General features: G+C 41.6%; 1 protein-coding gene and 1 long non-coding RNA gene across 3 annotated transcripts in view; one reads left to right on the forward strand and one right to left on the reverse strand.

The window, feature by feature from the left end:
* The window catches only part of NRG1 (neuregulin 1), a 453,259-nt gene that overhangs the window by 203,283 nt on the left and 227,909 nt on the right, over window positions 1-22,067 (reverse strand). The gene's annotated exons all lie outside the window — the stretch shown is intronic.
* The window catches only part of LOC108501008, a 21,110-nt gene continuing 10,350 nt past the window's right edge, over window positions 11,308-22,067 (forward strand). Inside the window, exons 1-3 of the long non-coding RNA XR_001876111.1 lie at window positions 11,308-11,319; window positions 14,244-14,250; window positions 20,123-20,127. This is a non-coding gene — a long non-coding RNA (uncharacterized LOC108501008). The remainder of the gene's footprint in view (window positions 11,320-14,243; window positions 14,251-20,122; window positions 20,128-22,067) is intronic.

Below are 22,067 nucleotides of genomic sequence, written 5' to 3' on the forward strand. Positions count from 1 at the left end.
TGTGACAATCAAGAGCCTTACTGATAGTGCATTTGGCTTTTAAAACCCCTACAAAACCAACAAAAATCCTGCCAAGTGCATGACAAGCAATGGATATATAAACAAATCCCATCTGACTTAGAGGAGATGTTGGGGGAAAAAAAATGAAATGGAGAAGTGTTGGTTTCTTCTACATCTGGTAACTTTCCTGAAACCACACACTGACATTAGTTCCATCAGAAAGAACTGCTTCAGGGATTGTTGAGGAGCTCTTTTAATACCGATGCCCTTGCTGGTCTGTTGGAGTTGGAAGTGGTAACAACACAGTCCAGAAATGCACTTTTCTTTCTCCTGATACTGATTTCTTTTTAACATGGCACTTGTTGCTGGATGGAGGCTGTTAGTTTAGCAAATGAAACCTAAGAAGAACAGATTGAGAAGCTCCTTAACTGCTGAAAGTGCACTGGGGACAGCTCTTCCATGTTGGTGTTTCCATTTACGAAAACTGTTGTCAAAAAGATTAAGCAAGCAGTACACGTGGGCCAGGCCATCCTAAAGCTCATTTTATTTGTGTTGCCTTTTTTCTCTGCTCATACAGCTGTTGATATCCTTCTGCTATGTCTTGTCTTCCAGGCTGCAGGTTTCAGTACTGGACTGGAGAGTTTTGTTCCTCACAAGCTGCAACATTAGGATCATCAGTACCTCTTAAGCTGAGGGATGCATTTCTGCAACATTCTCCTGCACACATTCTAGGTTTTGTTCACAGCTTTGTTCACATTCTATCACAGGTTTTGATAGCCTTTGAGAACTGTGATACTACAGAAGTGTAAATAATACAGGTTAAATAACCATGTTGAGGAAGATGCATTGGAAAAGTTAAGATATTTGAAAGCAGTTAGCCAGCCTAACTAGCCTGGCATTACAGTGGAAGCCTCCAACATCTGTTATAATTCTTACATATATTTAGTTTTACCATGCACTGTGCACTTCCACACACAGGTAAAAAGAGCAGCTCAGGGAGTGAGACAATCACATACACACCCCACCAGATATTTTTTAGAGTGAAGCATACTTTTACTCCTCCTGGATTTCTTTTCCCCTAAGGCAATGATTATGTGGACTGCAGGCAGCAGTGCTGGAGGTTATGGAAACACGTAGCCATACTGTTCTGTTTTCTCTTCCACATCACCTTGCTCTGCTAAGTCTGTCTCTTACAGAGATAACATCTTTGTTACAGAAACGCGTGGAGGAAACTTGCAAGTGACTCCACTCATGCTAAAGCAAGTGGGAGAAGGAGCCTTAGATGTCATTGTGCCCAAAAGCTGAAGAAAACTCTTCTAGATCTGAAAATCAGCATGTTCAGACAAGCAGTGCAGAGGTGATACTTCATCCAGCAAGGATCTCTCTGTATCAGCAGATGCAAGTGAGGTAGTTTCAGCATGTGGGCGTCAAATGAAACCTAAAGTATACGGTGGACTTAGTGACTCTCCATTTGTTAGCTTTACAGACCTGACTTTGCAAACAATTTGGATAATTCTGTGACTCAAAAGAGAAGCCAGCTGTTTCCAGGCTTTACTTTCAATCACTTCTTCTTACTCTAAAAACAGGAAGAGGAAAAGAATAAAAAAAAAGAAAAATAATAATAATAATTCTAAAAATTCCAATTCTGGTCATCAGAGGCTCAAACTGACACTGTTTTGCTTGAAAAAAAGCAGTGGCCTCGTTCCCCAGGGATCAGCAGGCAAATGGCTACTGTCCAGCAGGGAGGGCTGTGTGTTGCATAAGAGATTTGTGGTGTGATGTCCCAGAGATCCAAAGGGTTTCCCCTTCCCAACTCTTCTCCAGAGCCTGGCCCATGAGGACTATGAGGTAAAGCCCCTACTGATATATCTAAATGGGGGAACTGCCATCAGATGTGATGGGGAATAAGGCTGCAGCAGTTCAACATCCAAACATGTACGAGTGGTTATAAACAAAAAACTCTACAAGTAGCAATTGGTTTTGTTTTTCCACTCTGAATCTCAAAGCTTTTTACGGTCCATCCTCCCCATGTATCTCTGAGACAGGAAAATCCACGTCCACCATGCCATGACTCCTGAGCTGAAGATTAGGCCAAATAATTAAGAAGCACTGCACATAAAATGCAGAGCCGTCAGGGTCTTGTGGGCCTGATACCACCATGGGGCATACCAAAACGACAGTAGAGAAAAGAAACAGTATCTAAAAGGGTACCTCCCTTTTGAACAGAGAGTGTTCTTTTTCATATCAGTCTCCCCAGCAAAGCTGCACCTCAGTGGATAGACCTCATGCCTTCTTTTTGCCGCTGCAATGGGGTGGAAGTTTCTTCCTATATGAATCTGAAGTAAAACTAGGAGTGTGCTTGAACCATTCAGTCAGGAAACCCGCTTGGAAATGCACAGGACAGAAATAAGGTCTGTTGTGGGACTGGGCCTGTGCTACCTGGATTTCCACCTAACCAATTTCTGAATGCTAAATCTCCTTCAGCCAAAAAGAAATGCAGCTCAGGATGATTTGTAATCCTTTGGCTGTATTGCTGCCGTAAGGACAACAATGAACTCTCAAGGCAACCATTTATTCAGCTTAGAGACCCTTTCACGTCACGTGGGCAGCATATTATAGCTTTATATTGGTTGCACATTGTATTTACACCCACTTAGCACTCCTGCAACAATGAAGAGAAAACTTACAGAAATTAGAACCTGCATATTCTGCATACTGAAGGAACATAATATTCATCACAAACTTCTACTCCAGCTCAGTGTTAACCATACAGAAAGCTAGTTTGCTTCTGGATACACATTTTAGAAGCAACCAAGGGACCCAGTGACTTAGCCACATTTTCTAAAATGGTTGTGACAAAAACAAGAATATGATTGCACTGTCCTTAAAAGATGGCTGTGCACCTCTTCCACCATTCAGCAGCTTGTCATAAGTGTGTCTTGCTCTTCTGTAGGTGCCAAATGCCATGCACATATCACTGTACTCAGCCACTGACTCTGTTCATGCACGGAGGCCCACCTGAGCTTCAAAGGTCAGTGTCTGTCTGCCCCTTGGGCCTCCGTTTCCCGTCTGATGTCTGTACGGACAGTTAATCTTGGGATCAGCTTCCCAAAAACCATCTGAGATGTATGCAGGAAAATTTGTGAGTACACAGTCATTTATGAATGTGGTGTTTCAAAACTTTTCACCTTCCTGGAAAAGCTGTTAACTGATTTCCCAAACTTCACAGAAGATAGGGGACAGTCTTGTCCTCTCAGATGTGCACAGGAAGGTAGTGGGGTCACTATCCCTGGGGGTGTTTCAGAGGCACCTGGATCTGCTGCTGAGTGATGTGGTTTAGTGGTTTAGGAGCTGCAGTGGTAGTGGTGGGTTGATGGTAGGACTGGATGATGTTAAAAGTTTCTTTCAGCCTTGATGATTCTGTGATTCTAAGCTCCAGGAACACAACCGCCTGTGGGTGTTCTGTCTGTCTGCCAAAATGATAGTTCAACTTGATTCAAGTCATCTGTGCTCCAGCCTTTATTCGACTTTCCAGCGTATGAACTCTTCATCTCTCATTTGCTTCGATCTGCACCCATTGACGGCAAAAGGCCCATTTTTCCTGCCTCGGAGGTGAAATTACCTAACTAAAAGGTTACATCAGACCTCAGTGTTTCCACAGCAACAAAAGACACACTTGTCTGCTTCACTTTACCGGGAAAGAAAGGGAAAATAGTCAGCCAAACTGGATGCTGGAGTGGTCAATTGACTGCTAAGTTAGCTGTCCAATCAATTATCCACTTGAAGTCATCAACTACTTTTGTAGAAAGAGGAACACATGTGATTCCTTCTGACATCAAGCTGGTAGATAGTTACAAAAGCTTCATGAGACTGAGGAAAACAATGCAACTTTTTCAAATGCACCGTGAAAGCACAGCAAAACTATGGAGAATTGATTTTATGTTTTTGTTCAAAAAGTGAAGGGAAGAAATGCGCTAGAGTTTTTTGACAACTTTTAAAGAAAATATATCCAATTCAATTGTGCTTTCTAACTTTGAAATACTCAAAAAAGTCATTGGTTTTCCTCCAGACACTTCCAACCACCTCATGTGAGGTGGGCATGAAGTCCCTGCACAACTGGAGCAGTTTCAGTCACTGTATAACTGGCTTTCTTTATGAGTCTATAATGCTGAGCACATTTCTAAATTGACCTGGAATCTCCCTTGCACTGAGGCACAGTAGCACTGCTCCTGTAATTTTGTAAAGCCTTGAGAGGAATTTCACACTACCTGTGTGTGCAGTTGGGATATGAGGGTTCATGAAACCATCATGAGCTCTGATGGTTTCATCTGCCACAGGTTAAGGTGTAACCACCCTCTGCCTTTCCACCCACTCCTGATTAGCACTCCGAGGTAATTCACTGGGCTGTGGCACAGGCATGTGTGCATCTATCACTGCACCATGGGAGCAGCATCTTCTGGCAGAGAAACAGGGTGGACAGCTGGGAGTAATAATGGTTTGATCTGTTGTAAATAAAGATGTCAGAGCTCATGACTTCAAATGCTGACTGTAATTCAGAATCAGAACTAATTATTCAGCTTCAAGTTTTGTGCCTGATTCTTTTATGCATGCTATTTGAGGGCCCAGAGCACTAGAAAGTGACTGGGTATAAGAAAAGCAAATGAGCTCTTTACAGAGATACTAATCAGGTATATTTGTGAATATAAGAAAGGCTGAAAGGTGCTATGGAGCCAGGACTGCGTTTTAGCCCAGTTCTGCTCTAAGTTACCACTTTTACATTGTAGGTCCATTATAGAAGCAAATATTAGCAGGAGGACAGAGGAAAAAAAAAATCAATATCGTATTTTCAAGAAATCAAATCAGTCTTCAAGGTCAGAAGAGTTATTTTCTTAAATAAAAGGGCATCAAATAGAATTTGGGCAGAAGTCAGAGCAGACCACTGATGAGTCACACTGTCTAAAGACAATTGTGTACTGAAGCTGAATAGATAGTAATATAACAGGCTTTTAGGTGGAAACAACGGGTTCACAACCCAAGGACTCATCAGCCCTCCCCAGTCTGTGGGATGCCAGCTGGCCAGCCAGCCAGGCATCTCAGAAATATTTCCCTGCAAATGCACTGCGGGCAGATTGTGGGACACTGTATGTGCACCTGCAGGAGATGGCTGGCAGGGGTGGCTAATTCAGTGGTGTGTGGGTCTCTGCCAGGGTCTCTGCCAGGCCCTCTGCCTGGGAATAAAAGGATCTCTCAATCCATATGGGAACTTTCCACCTTTGCCATCAAAGCTGGAGTACATGGGGATCTGGAGTAACAGAGCAGGCAATGGAAAACTAGCTGTTGGGGAAACATCAGTTTCTTTTACAACATGAATGCAAAAAACATTGTCATGTTTGGTTCTTGGTGACAATGGAAAGAGACTATTTTCCATGACTTTTTGAATCTTGAGCCTACAGGGATGTCTGTGTATGGATACTAGAAAAAGGCTATTAAGAGGCTCATTTGAGGCTACAGTATAGTAGTATGGTAGTTAAGTTTTTTCTGGATCTTCTACTCTTTTGTTTTTTGGCTGCATTATGCTTTCATTTCACATTACTGTAAATTACAGGATGGGTCATGCTGCTTAACTTCCACTGAAATTAGTATTTTGCCTGGTGGCAGTGAAAACTCTGCATTTATTGTCTTTTGGCAGTTTTGAATTTCCCAGTCCTGAACTCTGAGAATTGCACCAAAAAAGGTACACTTCTTTTTCAGCTTTAGCATGAAATAATCATTAAAAGTCACTTAGAAATCAAAAGCAAATGTTGAAGGTGGATGGGGGTGAGAATCAAAATCACCACCACTTCAGTCCAGGAGATGGCCAAAAACTGCAGGTAGAGCTTTGTGCAGGCTGCTTGAGAGTGGGTCCTGATGCACACTAACTCTGTTCCTCTAACTAGCCCTCCTGCAGACACATTACATACCATCTACAGGATTCTGTGCTCTGCCTGTTAGACTGTGAGTTCCAGCCATCAGTGTCTTGTAGGCACAGTCTGTCAAATCTCTTGAGCAAAACTTCTCATGGTATGAACAGCAGTTTGTGTTATGAGGGAGAGTGCCTGCCTTTTTCAGGAACAGGGAAAGCTCTTACAGTAAATGTCCTAGGAACCTAGCTTCCCTGTGAGAAGAAAAGCATATCAGAGTCCCTAAACCTGTGATTTCTAAATGTTTATAAAGAAAGACATAAGGTCAGAATAAAGCAAGGTGAAATAATGGAAGGCTCTCCCCTGTCTCAAGAGAGTTTTAATTTTATTTACCCTTTCTTGGCTAACACATTATAGATTGCTTTATTTTTGGTTACCTTTCAACATTTTTAGGCTGCCAGTTCAACTCGCACATTTTTCCAGTTTGGATCCTGGGGGCCAGGTGCAGGGGAGTAATTACAGTCAATGTGATGGTGCTGGTGCCAAGTCTTACAGCTACAAATTCTAGTCAGATAATGATGTTGTCATCCCCAAGGTGCTTAACACAACCTCAGGAACATCATCCAGGTCGGTTTACACACGTAAACTGCGTGTCTTGGGTTTGTGTTATGCCAGATGTTTTTGCCTACAGCATGTTAGGGAGCCACTCTGCCAGCAGGATTACACAGGCTGTGGCTTCCATTGGGGTGATGCTCCCACCTTCACCTGCACAGCTGACTCAAAAGAGTGCCTGAACAGAGCACCTGATTAAGGGCGTTTCTGATCCAAAGTGTAAAGTCTAGACCCCACTATTCAGGCACTTAATTTACAAAGACAATTAATACCTCTGAGGATCTAAGCCTAAAGCCTCTCAAGAGTAGAGCACTATTTGTTTTCACTCTTAAACTGAAAAAAACCTCTTTTTGTGTATGCTCACACATGGATAGACAAAAGCTCTTGAAACTGACATACAGATTTCTTTGAGGATAACCATTCCAAGGATTTGCCCTGTGCTGAGGTTCTGTTCCCAGATCTTCATATTGCATAGATAGCAGCTCCCGTATCTTTACACTCCACAGTACTCTGTGTGTCTAAAAACTTCAGGCTCATCCTCATGCTAAGAGAAACGTGATGGAATTGTTTTCCTTTTGTTTCATTCACTTCCCAAGTTTGTCTTGTGTTTCCTCATGATTCCTTTTAGGTTGCCTACGTGTTTCAGAGAAACTGCAGAAAGAAGGCAAAGGAAGGGACTACTTTTGACAAGATTTATCCCACCAGGGCAGATCACTGACTCATTCCAATTGATTTCTTAACGCTTGACTACAACAAAGGGCCAGTATCTCCAGAGATGTGTTATGTCCAGAGTATCTCCAGAGGTGTAAGCCTGTTGAGCTGCGTCAGGCAACTCCTATAAGGCAGAGTGTGACCACCACACATCTGCAGCAAGGTTATTCTGAACCATTTAAGATGTTCTGTGTTGATTCTTACAGGTAATGAATATTTGTCTCTCTTTCGGGGTATCATCATTACTCAGAAACAATGTAACCTTCTAACAATTGCATATGTGGACCCAGACAGGATGTAAAAATTATCCATTACCACCTACCTTTAGGAAGAAAACACTTTTATGTTTATAGGACTTAAATTAACTAGTATTTTTACAGTCTTGATCACATAATATATTTTTTTTAAGCTTGATTTTCCCTGTCCACTCCAGACCTTTGCCTGAACAGCCTTTAAGGTGAGGTTGACATAGCTCCCATTTTTCCTAAGTGAACATTGTTTTAGAGCCAATCTAGTGCTTTTTTGTAGGTTTTCAGCACCTAAATAAAACCTTTTCAAAATATTCAGTTTCAAATCTGGATGACATAGAAAGCAGAGCCTCAGTAATAACCATTTACCAGAATTCTTCCCATTTTCAGTTTGCATCTCTGTTTTATTTAAAAAAAAACAACAAAACAGTCCAAGATTTCTGATGAAAACTTGTTTATTACAAATAAGTGAATAATTTACAATGAGTAACTTATTATATGAGTTTTAACCACTCTGAACAGAATGGCCAATGGCACAATATAATTACCACAAGTGCAATTTATATTTTAAATACATTTGATTATTCATATCTGGTTGACCGATGAGTAGTTTTATATTTCTGATGAACTTCATAAATACTATTAATGTGAACAGGGACTGAGGTAGGATGAGAACATAAACTTTTATTAATGGATTCAGACAGACATGTTTAGTTCCAAGAGCTTCCATTAGTTCCTCAGAAATCAAGAAGAGTTAGGAAGTATTAAATATCTTCCTGAATCAAGCCCTAGGTGTCCAGGTATTGACTTGTGTTTTGAAGTGTGGTCTGCTAGGTTTTGGTGCTTGTCCATGATATGTGCTGAAGGCTAAGAAGCTGAAGACCTGTTATGAGGATCCCCACACACAACGTATGCTTGAAGAAAAACTGTGCTGAGTCATTCCTCATTACTGAGGCAAGAATGTGGAGTGATTACATTACAGAAATCCACCAGAATCACAGAATCATGGAATGGCTGGGGTTGGAAGGATCTCTGAAGATCTTCTAGTCCAACCTACCTGCTGAAGCCAGTTCTCAGGGTCACATCCAGATGGGTTTTGAACATCTCCAGAGAAGGAGAGGCCTCAACCACCCTCAGCAGCCTAATCCAGTGCTCTGTCACTCTTGAAGGAAATAAATTTTTCCTCTTATTCATACAGAACTTCCTGTGTTTCAATTTGTGCCCATTGACGCTTGTCCTGTTGCTGAGCACCACTGGAAAAAGTCTGGCCCCATCCTCTTGACGCTCTCCCTTCAGATATTTGTATATATTGGTAAGATCTGCTCTGAGTTTGCTCTTCTCGAGGCTGAACAGGCCCAGCTCCCTCAGCCTTTCCTCATAAGAGAGATGCTCCAGTCCCCTCATCACCCTCACAGCCCTCCGCTGGACCCGCTCCAGGAGCTCCTTGTCTCTTTTGTCCTGAGGATCCCAGAACTGGACACAGCACTCCAGATGTGCCTCACCAGGGCAGAGTATAAGGACAGGATCACCTCCCTCGACCTACTGGCAGTGCTCTTTCTGCTGCACCTCAGAAGACTACTGAGCTTCTTGGCCACACAGGCACACTGTTGGCTCAGGGACAGCTTGTTGTCCGTCAGGACCCCCAGGTCCTTCTCCACAGAGCTGCTTTCCAGCAAGTTGGCCCCCAGCCTGTGCTGGTGCCTGGGGTTATTCCTCCCCAGGTGCAAGACACTGCATTTGTCTTTCTTGACTTTCCCTGAGTCCCTTGACTCTGCCTCTGCTCTCTCCATAAGCTCAAACTGACCAAGCTTATACCTGCTACATAGGCTTATGCCTCAGGGTTTGACTCTATTCCAAATTATTTTATATGATCCTTTAGAAATCTTCCAAGTATTCCACTTTCCTGTTTTGACCCACAGTCTAAAACACTCTCAGATCCTCTTTCTTCTTCCCCAGCCTTAGCACAGACTGACCTGCAGCTTCAGTGAAGTGCTGTTGGTGCAGTTTTGTTTTTACAGGCTTTATTGACAAGACTATGGAGAGAGCTCACAGGCAAAATCTCCTCGTGAAGAGCTTGAGACCACTGTAATGGCTCATTCACAGAACAAAAAGTTGCTTGTCCCTCCTTCCACTAACCTACCACTGAACTGTGATAAAGAAAGCGTTGTTGCAAGATGAGTGTCAGTATGGAAATCCATCAGAGAATGGCTACTATGAATATCAGGGTGGTAGTGTGGATGCAATGTGTGTGTGTGTGTGTGTGTGTGTATAAAAATACATGTATGTTACTTGTGTATATATGTTTTTATACATGTATGTATAAAAACATACACATTATATGTGTGTAAATGTAAGTCTTGTGCATCTATATGTACATCTATATGTACATACACAGGTATATTTATATATAGATATAAATGCATGCACAAATTTATACATATCTGTATGAAAGTATGAATACATAAACTAGAATGTGTTTGTCATCAACACAGCTTCATATATAAATGCCTGGTCAAAATTGTTGGGTTTTGTTTTTTTTTTTTAGTCCTATCTTTGAGACAAAACAGGGAAAACAGTAGCAGAATTAATGATTCCAAGTCATTTCAACAGAGAAAACAGAAAAATAAACCCAAAATTTCTTAGCAGTTTCAGATTTGGAATTAGCAAATAATAAACTATCTCCCCTCGAGTCAGGAAGGAGCAAAGGCCGTTAGACACATCCAGCTATCCTGTATACCAGAGATAATTAACTTGGTCCTTTGCTGTATAAAGAGGTGTATTGTAATCCTGCTAACTGAGTCTGTCAGTCTGTAATTAATTGTTTTTTCCTTGAAAACATATTGCTGTGGGCCTGGCCAGGATCTCAGTGGTGCCTCCAGGTCAGCATGAGCTGTTTGTGTTCTAGGTAGATGTTTGCTATATAAGTGGTTGTTTATAACAGAATTGATAATTCTTCCTCATCAGCTCATCAGCTAAACTAAGCATGGCAGCTTAAATAACCCCCCACATTTACAACAGCTAGAAAACACTCCATTACTACTACAGGCCTTTGTCTGGGCAGGAGATAGAGACTTGAAATGTAAAATCTGATTGATCAATCTAAATACTGGCCCAAGTAGCATGGCCTTGAAGGGTTACTTCTACATGAAAATAGTTTAGAAAGACTAGAAAAACATCCATATGACAGGACTAAACCATACTTTCCATCCAAGATGCTCCCCAGCAAGCTCTGGGTTATCCAGAAGACCTACAATTGGCACGATCTCTAAATCTGAGAGGAATTCCTTTAGGAACTTGGCAGAGGTCACATCTACCTCAAACCCTTTGCACTAAAGGCATCTTCACCCTCCAGCTCACCAGCATTTTCCTCATTCCACAGGAGCTGCTCCATGACATGGAGCATATTTTCCTGCATATTGCTTCAGTAGCAGAGCACTTGTAATACTGAGGAGGTTTAATGGGTTGGGTGCTGGTCAAAAGTTTGGGAATAGCTCTCTAAAATGTGTTTGAGGTACAGGAACAAAGGAAAGACAAACCCAGTGAAGGCTGCAGACTAAGGTCACAAACACAGTGAGAGCACAACAAACCAGTAGCTGTTAAGGGCTGACTTCAGGGCAGCCTGAAAGAGGCTACACCCACCTGCAAATGGGTGAAAGTCACACAAAAGTATATGGTCTCTCTTGTGGCACATACAGAAAAAGACAGGCATCAGATCTGATTCTGGAGAAGACAAGGTTATAGGGCAAAACCAGTGACACTGGATGAGGGTGCTCATTTTGTCATTCATACTTGCTGTTTTCTATTTAAATTAGGAATTTCTCAAGGAGATGTTATTTGCTGGCAGCTCAGTGCTCTACAGGGTTCACCATGGTCAGCCTTCTTGGTACCATCCTAACATAAAAAGCTATCAGACCAAGGTGTTAAGAAGTGAAAGAGCTCTCAGGGGAGGAAGGCAGTGTTGCTTATGTCTGTCCTTGTGTACCTCTTGCTGATCAACTCTGCTGTCAGTCTGAAGCACACTCTTGGAGCACTCAGTTTTACAAAGTAGCAAAAGAGTTTTTTATTGCTTCTAACTTCTGGCTGTCGTGGTCACACCTGTTGCAAGTTAGATATTTGTCCTTTCCTCTGTATGGTCCCAAGATCAAAACTTGTCCTCAGGTAACACCAGGATACTGTGAACTCCTGCTGAGTGGAATTTGGCCAGAACTGTGAAGATCCCTTTCACCAAGGTAAGGGACTTTGTCCTTCTGACATCCTTCCCCACCTGTTTTGGCAGCAATAGGTTGGTTTCTTATTTGCCAATGCCACGTGTTTACAAATCCTAAGTCAGGGAGCCAAACCTCACAGGATGTTTAAAAATACCTTGGAACACTGGAACCAAGGTCTTTGCTGTTCCATGCCAGCACTCTATGATCTGGTTAGAGATCTATACTCTCTTCCACTTAATTTTTAGTTTCACCTACAGGATAAAACAGGATAGAAGATAACCTCAACTGAGACCATGTTGGTAGTCTTTTGGAGAACTCCTTGATAGTGGTAATAGGTGGTTTAACCCATCATACTGAGGAAGAATTTGAACTACAGACTCCAAGCTCCCCAACATGGGGGTCGGCTGCCAGACCAGGTCTCCTGGCTGACATGTGGGAGGTGAGATGTCCAGTTCACAACCTCCAGGAGAACAGCACCCAGGTCTACCAAGCTTTTAGTCAGTGGCTTAGCTAGGGAAAACCTAATCAGTGTTTTACTGGTCACCATGAAAACTGACACCTTCCCCTACTGACATGTGTCCTGGACCTACGGCTTTGTTGAAAGACATTTAAATCCACATCTTAATAAGTCAAATAAAAATAGGAGGGGGAAGTGGGGCTGGAGATGGGGGGGGCAGGGGGCAGGGGAAGGGAAGGGTGATGATGGAATTGCACTGTTAGTTAACATGGGAAACTCTGAATTAGCTAAGTTTGAGGACACAGTGATAAGGAAGAATCCAGATGTTGCCTCCCAGCTTCTAATACACCTAATTTCTGGAGTTACCATAAATGTTTTAGGCTGATGTCACAACACAATGTCAACAGCAATGTTTTAAATGACAAACCACGCCTACAAAGTGACCGTGTTTCTCCAAATTGTAAGGCAAACATTTTATCTCAGTTAAACCCTTAGTAGCCGTGTGGTTTTGCCCATCTCCTCAGGAACATTTAAAGTACTCTTCTTCTTATAAACAGTTTAAAGTCATAATGGTAAACATACAGGCCTAAAGCTAAACTTCCATTCCTTACACTTGTGTTGGTTATTTGCAACAATACCAGAAATGTTTACCAATCCACTAGCACAGTTTACACTGAAATCCCCCACTCATTTACCTCTTATGCCATGATTAATTCTTGGCTTAGACCAAGGAAGAGAGAGAAAAGGATACAGTATGCGCACCAACTCAGACCTTTTGCTGACTAAACTGCAGTTTCCAAACATGATTCAAAAAGCCAACCCAAGGCTCAGTGTTGCAGATTTCTCCTGGCTTTTTCAGTATTTTGCCATTCTTTACCGGGTCTCTTAAGAACCACTAAAGCCCAGAAAAGACATAGTGAAAGAGCCAAATGCTTTATGGGTGATAGCTCTTTCTGGACAGGTAAAGCAGGTGAGATGCTGCATGGCAAATTTCAGAGACAGCACTGCAGTGCTTTCTAGAGCCTTCTCCCTGTTGCTGTTTACTGTGTGCTTCTGGGACTAAGCTGAAGTCCATTATACATCAGAACAGCTCACATCAAGATGCATGCCAAAAGGCATAATGGGCTGTGAGACTCTGGAGAACACAGAACGATGCTATACCAAGCAAAGAAAACTGTGTAAGATTCCACTTTCCTCCTTAAGTAGGATTTCAGGTCTCTAACTTTACAAATCATGCTTTTCAGCACTAAACATCAAATACAGATGGAGCATAAGACAAGAGTCAGTTTAGGTTATCATTAAGATTCACCAAATAGCAAGGACAACAGATAACCACATCAAGGCTTTAGACAAAACTGCCACTGTTATCAGCAGTAGGGCAATCCTGCAATAAAGATAATAAAAGTCACTGAGAGAAGCAGCAAAAAAAAAAAAAAAATTAAAGTTCCAAATGCAGAGAAGAGGCACACAAGTTTCTAATTTTAATTTAAACACTCTATTTTCATCTAGTTTTTCAACAGCCTTGGAAAAAGATGGGACCCTAGTGACCAACAGTCTGGAGATATTACTCAGCAAGGTCATAGCCTTCAAGAGTTTCCTCTGTTTCTTTGAAATAGAACATGAGACAAATTATTCCTGCAGTTGATTTGGATAAAGAACTATCTCTGAAAATCTACCATTCAGCACCATATTCACAGAGTTGTTACTGCCAGATGATGAGTGTAACTGGAGTAAGAAAGATGGATTTCAAAGGGAATTTGGTCAGGTATGTAGTCTGATAGAGATCTGGCTGTACTTCCAGTAAGACAAATATTATAATCTCAGTTAAGATGACACCAAGCCTTGCATATATGTCATCAGTAAAAAGAGCTGTCTATCCTGGGTCCCCTGGAGTTGGTAATGGGCTCCAGAGCTATCTTTTTACAATTTCCCCATCATTTATATGATTTCGATTACTATAATCAGAAGTTGCAACTGAAGTTTACTAGCTGATACCTCTGTCTGTTAGATACACAAGTATTTCCTAAGCTCCTATTTGATGGGTAGGAATAGAAACAGCAGTATGGACCCATCCATGAAAAAGGGCCACTACCTAATGACCAATAAGCAGCATGGTGGAATATTTGGGCTTTACTCTTTGATGATTTTCTTTATTTAAGGTTTTCAGGCTGTAACTGTGAAGACTCCACACAATAGACACTGAAATCAAGGCATATTTCCTTGTGCCTTCAACAGAAGCCAGATTACAAAAGCTCCTATTTAAAAATAAAGAAAAAAAAAAGGGAATGTCTTTCCATTTTCCAAGTGTCTACAATTAACCTACTTGATCGTATTTTCCAGTTGCTTTTGTTTTTTTGGAGTTTTTCGAATATATCTTTTTTTTCCAGAACCCACACACAGGAGTTCCACAATCTCATCACTGCCCTTTTAAGGACATTATCACCTTTTTCCAAAATGCCTGTGTCCTAGAGCACTCCCAAGGCACATCCTGGAGAGTTCATTTCCTCACGTGTCACACATGTATTTTTGTCTTTGTGGGAATGGATTTTGAGCTCTAAACTGTATTTCTGATAGAAAACAGGTGACTTTCATTCTACTTCCCCCTCTTTTATAGTCTCTTTGCTTACCTAGTCATCATTACTCCAATTTACTTTATTGCTTCTCTATTAATTTTTATATATATTTTTATTAAATACTTACTATGTGTTTCATAAAGTCCCTTTAAAAGATGAGAAAAAAGTGCTGGAAAACCTTTGCCTTGCCTTTAGCAGTGCTCCCATCTTTGGGAATAGGTTGGTGCTGATAGCGAGCTGTGTAATGGGGGCCGAAGGAGAGAGTGATTCATTCAACAACAGTTACCAGGCCCATAAGTAAAAGAAAACATCATATTTAAGAGACTCAGCAAAGTTCTAGGGGTTAAACTTCCATTATTAAGTTATGTAATGTATGGTGAGTATGGGAACAAGCACAGTCTACACTCCTGACACGTCAATAAGGTGGAATCAAGATTTAGGCAAAGGGGTTTTCTCAGCGTGTAAAAAGCTGTTTGGATGAAAGGTGCACAAACCTGAGACAGGGAGAGGAAAAGAAGCAACAGAGATTAACCGTGTTTGCAACAGCATCTTGTTTAAGGTAAAGCACTATCTGAGTACAGCGCGCGTTTTTTGGTCATCCCTGCTGCTATATCACATAGATGGCCAGTGCTTATGGGGGGATCATAATCAAGGATGGAATATATTTAACGGTACCAACATGCTTAGAAGTCATCTCACCTGCACCCTCATCCATGTGAAGTCACAATCACATGCACATACACACATGGGAAAACAAAGACAAACAAAAAAATTTAATCTACACTTGTAATTAATTTGCACATCAATTTGGGATACTTTTAAAGTAGTAAAAGTGGTCCAAGCCCATGCAGACAGTTATGGGTTGTTGGGAATTACATAAATTGAAAAAAAGATAGGATGCTTCTTCTCCAGGGCATTAAAACAACTCAGGTAGTCTTCATACCGAGTAGTCTTTAAACTCACAGAGGCATAACAGTTACCTGCAGTAAGACCTCAAAGAAGACAATAGTTTTCTCAGTAAAGCTCCTGGTCATAAAATTCTCAGTGACTAGGGCAGGGTTCTGAAAGCATGTATGTAAGTGGTGTCATGGAGGGATCCATCTGGAGCAAACCAGCACCTAGCCTGGATTTTCCTCATGGTAAATGTGAGCAGTGAGCTACCACAGACTAATCTGTCTGAGGAACAAGCTCGTGCTTGGATAGGGCTGAATTCTCACTTTCTCACTGCCTTCTCTGAGGCTAGAAGCGCACTCCTCCTTTTGCAAGAAGGGGAAGATGGCACATGCATTTCCCAGGAGACACTTATCGCACCGTGGAGCAATTCCAAAGCCACTCGTCCTCCCATTTCTGTCCTCTTCTTAATGAGGGGATTTGGATTGTTTCCTAGTGAGTGTTTCTTCTAAACTCCTTCTCATGTTATTTTCCTGATATCTCATTTATTATATTCCTCGTGCATGTAATTTTTTTGTATAAAACAACAAAGAAAGTTATCCCTACTACATGAAAATATACAAAGCTATATCCTGATATGGGTACATCAGCTGAGTAGAGCTCTCAGATTTTTCAAGATAAACCTCAACCATTCCTTGTATTCCCATACAGCTGGTCCTTAAAGAAAATCTACCCTAGTCCAACTGGTCCACATGGGTTTACTCTCCTTTGTTAAATCTGTATAACAGCTACATAAGCAGTCCATTGTAAACTTTCTCATAATCTGGTCTGTGGAATGCTGCTGGCCCATCAAATCTTTTCAGTCTTTATCTCCCATGCATACAACTTTCAGCTGATAAATTTCTTAGAAGACACCTAAAAGATGCTTGGGACTTCCTAAACACCACAATTCCCTAGAAGAAGGTCAGTTTTGCCAGGAGGACTCCCTGGCAAATCCCTCCTCAAACCAAAACAAAGCAAGCAGTCCACACCCCAGCTTAATCTTCCCAGGAAAGAGAAACTACTGGTCTTTCAGAAAAACCCCCATGGACGAGGCTAGACCCAATGTGCTGCAGAGCATACTGATCTCTGAGATACCCTGAGAAGCAAAGAGACCCCACACAGACTCAAGCAGTGCCCCCAAGCTGTATCTCAATTTTCACTTTCATTCAGAGTAAACTGATGACTGAGTTTTGCTCAACTGACATTTTCAATGTCAATCTCTTTGAGGCTTAGACAGAAATGCAAGCACCACATCCTGCTGCACAGTTTGGTGTTTGATGTACAGCATGTTATTCATGTGGTGGAAATGACAGATTCTCAGGGAGCAGAATGTATAAGTTGGTAACTTATAGCTTTTAACTTAACTGAATAAGTTGGTACTGCAAAGGGGAGGTTTTGGGAACTGGGAACAATAGTATACGAGAAGGTGAGAGGTTGCAGGAAGTTCACATGCAATTTGTTCTTTTACCTAAACTCAAGAGGGGACTAAGGCACTTGATAACTCCTTAGCTGTATTTATCTGTATGAAAAAGCGTCTTCCTTTTCTGCACTACTGTAACACTTGCGAGGACTAGCAAACTTTGCTAAGCACCGCACTGATAATTTGCAGAAATATAATGCCTGCCTGGAAGACCTTCTAACCACAGCAGCTTTCTGTTTACTTTGCGACTGAACCTGTTTACCTCAACATTTTCTTCACATTCTGACCTGGAAGAACATGCTTTCAGTGAACCACAAAGGGACCTAGGATTTTGGGATCTGGTTAACTATTATTCCAGTTGTCCTCATTATTGCCCTTTTGTATTTTATGTTATAAGAGAGTAACAAGAGACATGTCTTGCTGCAGGAAGCAATACATTGATCTAACAGGTAATGATACCCCAGGGCTAGAAAGTGGAGAATCTCACCTTTTCCAAAGGTTTCGAGGAAGATACAAACTCGATTTCAAACCAAGAGATGTATTGAAGTCCTTAGTGAAAATGAAACTCTACCTTTGCCCCGATTACAAAATCTAAAGTATTTGCAGCAAATTGTATCAAGAGTGGGTTGTTAGCTGGGGGTTTGCGTGGATGGGTTTGTTTTCTCAGTGCAGAACTATCCGTACTTCATGGATGGCTGTGGGGAAGGCTATCACAAAGAACAGAAACGAAACCAGGCCCATATGGCAAAGTTGTTGCAGTGACTTCCTTGAAATAATTAACGTTTAGGAGGAGGCTGCCTGCTGTTCCACATGTGAAACAACAACAGATGGGCAGCGTTATATTTCTCTGATAATAAAATGACCTAATGCTCTATTTAGAAAACTAGAAATACTTTTCCCTTACTGTTTACAGGTTTTAGAAATATCATGATAAGCAAACCCAGAGAGTTCAAAGCAATGATATAAAGGACAAGTGGATAAATAATGACCCAAGTTTGTTACGAAACATAGTGGAACTGTTGTATAGTTAATATAAACACAGATGACCTTTACTTTTGCTCATTTTCTTCCCTGAAACAGGAAACAGAAGATAATCTTTGTCAAACAGTAGAATCTTCCACTTTGCTTCTACTTTGGAACAGTGGGGCCGATTACCATGCTTGTTTGGGAGTATGACAATGCTACTTTCTTTTCCAAGCACATGCTGAAAAAATGATATGAGTTTGGGAAGACAGAGATACAGCTTTGGGTAACACAAGGATTGCACTCACTACACCAAAAAGCACCCACTCCCATTGCTCAAAAGGAACGGGGGGTCTAAAACCATAACCACAATTCACGCTTGTGTGGCTTGTGTGTAAAGCACTCAACCAAGCAAATGGATTTTCTATATCAGGAGTTATTTACGTTCTTTAGCATGAAGGAATGTGAAATTGTTCTAGCTGTGAAAATTGTGACTGTTACCCAGCAATCTGTTTCCTAAAGAGGTTGTATCTCGCCCTTCTGCTCTTGTATTCATTCTTTTCCTTGTGACGGCAACGAGGGACAAGGGAAATCATGTGACAGAAAAACAACCCTGAAAAGTAATTCTGTGAGACTGTAAGTTCTAACTTTTAAGGCACGTTAGCTCCCTGATCTGTCTGGTCATACGTGCACAGGTACAGGATTTGGTATAAGACGCTAACAAGCAGCTGGGGAAAGGGAGGCAAGGGTGAGGAGCATAGGACCAGCTCTTTATTTTCTGCACAGACTTTTACTGGATTAAGGAGATTTTGAGACTGACATCAGTGACTCATTTCTTTGCACTATTACAAGTGGCAGGCCTCAGCCAAAAATTGGGTTCAAATAAGGTTTAAATCCAAAGCATTTTTCAATCTTTATTCTGAAACTCTGGCAAAAAAACTATTAGAAGGGACACATAGTTAGCTCCATTTTCACAAGACAGACAGTAGTTGGGAGATCTGTATTGCTTCATAAATTTATTTTGATATACTTGATTTTATGTACCAAAGTAAACTAGCAGAGACCCAGCATACAATCCAATTTTCCATCACATGAGTACAGTGCTTTAATATTAATTTTTCTCAGCAAGATGTAAAGAAGGAACATGGTTCTCTTGTAGTACTTTTTCTCAGTCTCGTATTAAATCAGTGAAGCTCCTCCCCCAGGTGTGAAACCCTCCAACATGAGGGTGTAATAAGCCATTTTGCTTCCTAGATTGAAAGGACTATGCATTAGGAAGGGAAATCTCCTTTTGGGTGCCCTTCAGAAATCCTAAAGCACAATGAAACAGAGACAATGGACTTGCTGTACTATGCCAGACCTCCCACCACTTCCTCTCTCCCACCACCAGCAAGGGTAAAACAATCCTGCCCTTTCTAGAGGTGCCAGATATCTTGGAGAGACTCATGATGTCAGAGAAAAAGTGGACAGGAAGACAACGTACAAGCAGTGGGTGGAAGGCGGATCTGTGTGTGGGACTGGGAATTACAGCCCAAGGAGAGACACTGTTTTCTATACAGCAAGAGTCAGCAGCTGACTTCTGTGATGTCTTCCTTGGGTGTCAGTTCAGTAAAGTAGATATCTAAATCATCTGGGGAGATCTAGTGAACCTGGCCTTTGGGGTTATATCACCTGCATGTTATCCAAAATGGCACATTCTCAGCCCACTGGAGCCAGACACAATGCAAGGGATGGGTACTGTGTGCCCATCTCAGCTCTGACCAGGACTGAAAGCAATGCTGTCCCTGGGATTGGCGGTACCCTTTGCCACAAGTACGAGTAAGTGGATCCAGAAAGTGCAGTTATTGTCTTTGTTCTGATGTGAGCAGCACTGTATTGATATCTCATACTACAGGTGCTGCATACAGGTGCTTTTCATAGTTGCCTGTGAGTGTAAGAGAGCTGCTTTGGCAAGTTGATTAAACTTTCATGAAAGAACACTGACTTGTGAGAAGATTACTATTGCCCCACTCTTGTCATCATGAAAATAATTTCAACTATCTGCATGGGATACCAATGAATCCCTATTGGAACAGGGCAGGATATTGATATGAGAAGGATAGGTCCAGCGGCTTGGGGATCTGCTAAGACATGAAGTAGATGGCACTTTAAAGTGGAGGAAGCACTTCATCACAAGAATTCCTTGAATAAGAACATGTACCAGTTTTCCTGGGTTATGCTTTAGCAAATCTCCAGAAAAATAAACACAAACAGCTCAGAGATAAATCACTTCTTGATGGAATGGAAAACAACCCTCCATCATTTGGCTGTATTGACCATAGTGACATGGTCTTACAGTCATATCAAACAACAACAATTGGTCCCAGGACAGGAGAAACACCCAAACAGGTAGTTTTGCCAGTAAGGATTTGGCCTTTCATAGATAGATAGTGAGTTTCTCTTAACATTTTCAGTTTCACTAGATAATGGGAGAAGCACAGAAATGAAAACAAAAGTCCCAGCTGAGCCTATGTGAAAATATGTTTCTTCATATATCCCACAGTGTTCAGTTTCTATTTAGTTGGTTGAAACCAAAGTGTTCAGATTCATTCCCTGAATCTAGCAAAACAAAGCAGAAAACACTATTTTTCTATGTTTTAAAAGAACATACCTCAGAGTAGGGATGGAGCAATTTCAAAAACGTGGGTGTTTTATTTTGATGTTGAAGTAGGGGTCGAAATCCTTGGAAAGCATACTGCTATTAGTAAGAGTTCAAAAATCAAAAATTGAGTCAGCTACTGCCTTGCCCATGTCCTTTATCCCCTTCTGTTTTGAAATTAGCTTGGGAAATCACAAACCCACAAAACCTGCTGTTGAGAATTTTGTAGTGGCATTCTGCTTTTTTACCAGATTTTATTTTAAATATTTTCTCCCGAATCACAGGTATGAGGTAGTTCTTTCTCTGTATAGAAGATAGGACCCTCACTTAGTAAGAGGGCAGGGGGGAGCCGGAGTTAAAAGAATCGACTGTGCTGCTGCTGCTGTGCCGTGATGGAGCTCCCGGTCATTTTGTAACAGTTCATGTCCTGTGAGGGCTACAATTAAAACGCAAGCTGGCGGGAGGAGTGCTGTTCTTTGACCTGGGTGGAAATTTCCTACAAGTTTGTGCAACATCCTTAGCGCTGTTAACAAAGATAAATGGCTATCAATTTTATGGAGTGCTTAACTCCTACAGGGTCTGCAAAGTTTCCCTGTATTTGAGCCTTTACTGACTGCAGCTAGTGACCTCCCCACTTTCAGAGAAAAATGGAGAACCAACAGCATCCCAGTGAAATACATGAGTACAGTGCAAGGCACAAGCGCACATCACAGGCTTTGGGCTTGGAAAACTTTGGTGGGAAGGTGGGTTTTGCAGTGAATGACTAGGTTCTAATGCTATACCAGCCTAATCAAGCTCAGCACAGGCATTTCAGAGTCCTCTGGGGCAGCTGCTCGCTGATGATGCATGTTCTGCTGCCATTGAACAAGACAGGATGGAACACAGCTATCATTTTGTATAATGCACTGAGATCAGCAAAGCAACTGCACGCCTTCTTCAGCAGGTAAATATCAGCTAAGGACTTACACTGAAGCAGAAACTCAAGCATTTTGCTAGCACAGGAAAAGAGATTCAGACGGCCCTAAGACTTTGGGAAAAGTGCCTTGACAATAGTCTTGGAGATTTAAAGTTATTACTATGAAGATTTAGACCAAGGCAGAGGTCAACCCTCAAAGCCAAGCCAGGAAAATCCATATATGAGGTTAAAAAATGCGTGTATCATGTTTATATGAGAAGCCTTTTTTTCCTATTCTATTATAGATAACAAGAAATTAACTGTGCTTGAATAGCTTGTAGTCAATGCTGAGGCACTACAGGAACCTGTATATTTTATTTTTGTCTTTGTTGGAGAAAAATGTTCTCTTAAAAGGAGAGGGAAAGGGAGAAGGAGAGGGAGAGGAAGGGGAGGAAAGAGAAAGGCAGGGGGAGGGGAGGGGAGAGGAGAGGAGGGGAAGGGAGGGGAGG

Source organism: Lepidothrix coronata, unplaced genomic scaffold (genome assembly GCF_001604755.1).
Source record: "Lepidothrix coronata isolate B3197 unplaced genomic scaffold, Lepidothrix_coronata-1.0 Scaffold98, whole genome shotgun sequence".
Taxonomy (NCBI): domain Eukaryota; kingdom Metazoa; phylum Chordata; class Aves; order Passeriformes; family Pipridae; genus Lepidothrix; species Lepidothrix coronata.